The sequence below is a fragment of the Heterocephalus glaber genome, unplaced genomic scaffold (genome assembly GCF_053883595.1).
Source record: "Heterocephalus glaber isolate CG9 unplaced genomic scaffold, H.glaber_assembly_v1.0 deba00001538, whole genome shotgun sequence".
NCBI lineage: Eukaryota > Metazoa > Chordata > Mammalia > Rodentia > Bathyergidae > Heterocephalus > Heterocephalus glaber.
In genome coordinates, this window is record NW_028258333.1 from 6,806,702 (window position 1) to 6,812,701 (window position 6,000).

Sequence of the window (6,000 nt, forward strand, 5' to 3'; positions counted from 1 at the left end):
GGGCAGGAGTATGCCAGGAGGGTAGAAAGCAAGAGAGCAAGTTGGGCCCAGGTAAGCCCCACCGTGCAGGCTGGAAGGTGCCCTTGGAAAAGTACAGACATTTTTCCACATGTCCTCACACCTTGCACGTTGTGAAGGAGTAGGATTTCTCCTGGGAGAGGTCTCTGCCTGCCTGCTTTTCCTGCCATCTCAACGCTAGTAGAAATCTCGCCTGTGACCATGTAGCACAGGGCAGGGCCGGTGGGACATGCTTGAGATGTACTGGCTGCTGTAATCTGTCTTCTCTCATTTCCCTGAGGCATCTCATCCACATTCCTAACTGCCCTCCAGAGGTACAATTTAGATCTCTCAGTGTTTCAAGGAACCCAACTTACTCAAACTTTGTGGATCCTTCTTCCCTCTCTATTATGTCTCAGGTTCCACATTCTCAAAAGAATCATTATATGCTCAAACATATATCTCTGAGGACTACACAAACCTAGAAACAAGGCACACACCCTGACTTAGGGCCATCAAAGAAAGCACTCTACAAGCATTTGTGAGCAATGTAGATGTTACCAAGCTACCTAGGGAGATGCAGAGAAAGGTGTCAATTACACAGCCACCAGTTTAATTGAAATCCTTCCAGGACTAAAAACCGATATAATTCCCCATCTCTGTATTAAGCAATATTGGAGTCATGCATACTTTTCTGTCTGTAAGTTAACTAACATTCCCAACTACCCCTAAAGCTCAGTGAACAAACAAAAATCTTTGTACTTGGCCCAGGAAATCCCTGTCCCTTGAAGACAAGATCATAAACCACCAAAACAGTTAATTGTTTTCCCTAACAGCTTATTCTTCAAAATCCTCACTTCACTGTGTCACTCGATCCACCATTGTGAAGTCATAAATTCTGGCCTATTTCAACTATGTCCCTACCTTGTAAGGCCTTCCTAAAGATCATCTAGGTTCCCAAACTCCATAAAGATGTTTCCCCAACTTTGCCATCTTGGCAAAGCTTGTTTGCCTTTATTACAGGAAGTCTAGGAAATGGCTTTTGGGTGGTCCTTTGGGAGGTTGATGAGATTTTTTTTTCTCTCTCTCTCTCATTTTTTTTTTTCTGTCTCTGAGAGTCCTTCAGCGTACAGCCTTCTTCTCTTCTTTCACCTAGGAAGCTGCTAACTTATCCCTTCTCCCCAGCATTCTCCTTCACCTGCAAGGGATTTAAATCAGTCCCACTGACTCACACACAGGACCAGGAGGACCCAACTAACTTTCTGAAGCATTTTCCAAGCCAGATAGGGCTTTCTTTAAGATTGCCTCTGTAATGTTAAATAGCACCACACCTCCTATGGTCTGGGTGGTGTGGAAATCTCTGTGGATTTTTTGTCTCATTTTCATTTCTTCTCCTCTCTACCTATCTCAGGAGGCTGCAACAGCTGCTTTGCAGCTGCTTAAGAAACAGTTTGAAAGTACAGGCTCAGCACATGCTAGGAGGGAGCGTACAAAACTCAGGCCTTGCCATGGTTTCTTTCTTCCAAGAACAGGAGCGTTCTTTTTTCCTATGGCTATAGATTTACATGTGAATTATATGCCTCTCCAAGCAACTTCCCTTGTTTCAGCACCACCATTTGGCAATATCTCCAATTTCAAAAAAGAAAAAAAGAAAAAAAGATAGGATAGGAAGAAACTCTGGAATTCTTTTGGATTAGCCAATGCTGCTATGAACCTTTTGGAAGCACAGTGGAATTCTTTTAAAACACAAGTGTGCTTTTATAAGTTCCCCATAAATATGATTTTAAATGACTATGTAACAGTCTACCATAGGTACCTTCAATAATTTTTCTTTTTTGTTTCCCTAAAGATGGATATTTAGGTTGTTCATAACTTTTCATTATTTTGAACATCCTGGAAAATACCCTCTTGTCTGTATTTCCTTACTGTTTCGTTTCAAGATGGATTTCTGGTTGTGGAATACTGGATAAAAGGTTATTTCCATTTTAAGGTTTTAAGTACAAACTGTGTTTGGAAATTTGAGATGTCCCTTGTGAGATGGGTTATTATGGCAGAGGAAAGAATGTGCAGTTAATCATTAACCTTAACTGCTGGTCATATTTATATGGAGACTGCTCTTTTAAACATTGCTATGCACCAACTGTATCTTTCTTTTCCTTCTTTCTTTCTCTCTTTCTTTTCTTTTCTTTCTTTCTCTCTCTTTCCTTCCTTCCTTCCTTCCTCTCTCCCTCCCTCCCTCCCTTCCTTCCCTTCTTCCTTTCTTTCTTTGTGTCTTCAATTATGAGTCAGGGTCTCTCTATTTCTCCAGGTTGGTCTTGAACTCTAGGGCTCAAAGATCCTCCTGATTCCTCTCCTGAGTAGCTGTGACTACAGGTGCATGCCACCGCATCACACCTGCCTTGCTTTTAGTTTTTTAACAGGAAACAGATCCTATGGATGGCCATCCAGGGCTGTCTCTGCAGGGAAAAAGCCTTTAAGATTTCAATGCCAAGAGTTACCATGAATCTTTGTTTCTCCTTGGAGCTTCCAGGGCCTTGTTTCCTGGAGAATATCGAGGCTACATGGCTAAAGTCCCATTCTGGTTTCAGACAGGGCTTTCATTGCCACTGGGAAGCATTCTCTCTTGGAAAATTTTTCTGTTTTCTTACTGGAACTCATTGTACTTTTGAAAAGCCAGGCCCCCTCCCTGCCTTCCCTTATGTCATGTTGAGAGCGGTGTGTTTTCTGCATGGTCCACCAGGCAGAGCAATTAATGCCCAAGGAGATGGGAGGCCAACTGCCTGGCAGAATGAATGGTTTTCATGGGAACAGTGTTGAAAGCATGGCACTGAGTGAGGAAATTTGCCAGAGACCTTGTTTGGTTCTGGCCCTCTTGTTTGGCTGCTTACAAGTTGTTTATAGTTGCTGATGCTCTAATAAACAGCCCTTTCAGGGAGCAAACCCTTGAAATACTTTCACTCTCAGCATGAGACACTATCACCAGTCAGACGCTAAGCAGAGGATCTGCAGAGAGTCATTGCAGGTCTCTGGGAAATTAATTCAGTTCTTGGTCAGTCTGGGGTGAACCCCAGGTCTTCAACCTCTTGGTCTTGAAATATTCAGCAATCAGCTGGGTGGGTGAGGTTCTGTTTTGGATCCTCGGGTTGGGGTGCGGGATGAGGCAGACCATGTCCTATTTCTCATGGAGGTTGTGTTCCAGTGAATGTAATCAGACAGCAGAGATGAATAAACAGGAAGTGTGCCAGATGTTGATAAGGATGCGCAGAGCAGAAGACCAGGCTGCTGGCATGGTGAACCTCTGTCCTTGAAGAGGTGGTCCAGGAGGGGGTCTCTGAGCTGACTTCTGAACTATTCCTCAGATTAGCATGCTGAAGACAGTGTTGGGATGCTGGACCAGGACAGCAATGAACACAAAAGTCTCCAGGCCAGAGAAAGACTGGAGATTTGTTAAGTGGAAAACTAGGAAGGAGGCCAGCATAGAGAGGACTTGATGAATAAGGGGCTGTGGTCAAACATGAGGTTCCCTAAGCAGGCAGGGGCCAGGTCACAGGGCCTTGAGAGCCAGAGTAAGCTGCTTGGGTTTTATGCTGAGCGTCGTAAAAGCTACTGGAGAGTTTAAGCGGAGGAGTGATACATGATAATTTGTGTTTTGAAAAACTTTTGTCGTTTGAGTTCTCACTGTGGTGTAGGACAAGAGAGGAAGGAAAAGGCTAGTGAAGCGCCTGTTAGGCAGGCAGTCCAGCAAGATTAGCATCATGAGTTGGACTGGAATGGCAGCAGTGGAGTTGGAAAGATGCTGGAATTGGAATGTGCACTTGGTGTTTTTTCTAACAACTACCAGCTCTCCAACTCCCCGACATCAATGGAGTGCAAAGCACTTCAGTTCATTTCTGACACTAACTATGCAGAGTTTGTGGAGAACCCACAGGATAACAGCATCATCCCATATGATTGTCCCAACTTCAGATAACAGCCATAGGTGGGCTCCCAAATTGCCCACACTTCTACCCAGGCCACTAGAGTGTTGGGATTCTCATGATCGCTCCTCAGGTTCAATCATCTGGTCAAATGACTCCAGAACGTGGGAAAGTACTATTTATACTAGTGCTGTTTATTGTAAACAACACTAATGAGCAGTTAGATGAAGAGGAACGTTCGGTGAGGTATAGAAGGGTCCTGATCATGGTTGCCTCAGTCCTCATGGAATTAGGGTTAGCCTCCCTCCCAGCATGAGGATGGGCTCACACCCCCCTCAATTCCTTAGCCTTTTCATTTTGGATTTGCTATCCTAGTTCCATATTGTAGGTGGGACTGAGTATATCACTGGTCAATGATGATTAAATAAAATCTCCAGGTCCCATCTCTTCCTCAGAGGTTGAGGGGTGGTGAAAAAGTTTTAACCTTCCGATCATGTACTTGGTTCATGACCAGCTCTCATCATGAAGCAATCTGGGGGCGACAGGATAAGGCATCCCAGTAAGGTAAATTCAGGTGTGCAGGAAAGGGACTCATTATGAACAACAAAAGACCCTCTTATCACTCAGGAAATTCCAAGGGTTTTAGGAGCTTTGTGCTAGAAACAGGAGCAAAGGATAAATATTTATTTCCCATACTACTGTACTGGAGGTAGAATTAATAGGCTTGAATGTAGGGATTTCAGAAAGAAAGTCTGGATGATTCTTAGCTTTCTTGCCTTTGTGTCACCAAAATGAGCTGGTAGTCTTAGCTTATTCAACAGCAGAGACATATGACATAGTTTGAATTGTAGAATCTCAAAGTTTGTTTAGATTATTCTACAAGATTTCATTTTGTCCCCAGCCTTTTTTAGAGGGTGCTGAGGACATGTTGGAAAGAAGGGAGAGTTGGAAGCATGAGCTGATATATTTAGATATTTCAAATTGACTGGCAGCATCCTGCCTACAGTGCAGAAGACAGAATGAAGATGCTGAGAAAGTACATGTATCCATGTGCACAGGGCCCACCTCAGGCTCAGTTCTACAGGTCGTCCTTCCAGAGGTTTCCATTCAGTAGTTTCTTCACAGTATACTGACCTGAGGTGTATTAGTCAGATTTCCCATTTCTAGGACGCAATACCTGACATCTACAATTTAAAGGAGGAGAGGTTTAATCTAATTCACAGTTATGGGGATCCAGTCCATGGGTAATAGGCTGCAAGGAAGGTGCATCATGGCAGAAGGTACATTGTAAGAAAGTTGCTTAGTTCATGGCAGATATGAAGCATAGGAGGGCAACACTGCCAGGGAGAAAGGGGACAGGGAGGTACATGGATCTCAAAGGTCATGTCATCATGTCTCACTTAGACACACCCAGGAGTGTGCCCCACCAAAATCCCTGGCAGATCTCAAAGCCAATCAAGTTGATAGTCCACCCTAACCACCTTGTGGAGGATGGGCTCCATTCTCTTGAGCTTATCAGACATGGTGCTGCAGGTGGGGAATCCCTCCTGTAGGCTGGTGGTCACAGGTGAACTGGCTGCTGCTGAAGCACAGTCCTCATGGGACGAGAGGGGAAGAAGAGCAGCGCCATCTTTGGTGAGAGGTGGAGGTCATGGGCGTGGTGACTGTGTGGCCTCAGAAGTTGCTCAATCAGCTCTGCTAAGGCTTGGGGGGCTAATGGGGTTGAGCAAAGCCCCTTGCATGCACCCTGTTTGCAGCATGGCCTCCCCATGTCCAGTCTCACTTAGGGACTCCCAAACTTCTTCTTTTCAACTATGTCACCATTTTCTTTAACTTGCAAGATTGTTTTCTGGTTCTTGGGGAAAAAAATCCCCTCTTCAGGGATGGTTTTGTCAGAAATTTCCTTCTCTCTCCATTTGGACAGCCCTCAGGGTAAACTTTACAGGGCCTTTGTTTCAATTTGGAAATAAGGCTTTAGGATACCAAAACACTAGCTTCTGAGCTCCTGGAAACAGAGGTGTTTGAGGTGGGATGGGATGGAGGAAAATGGTTTCTACCGAAGGACTCTGGAAAAGACAGAGAAAAG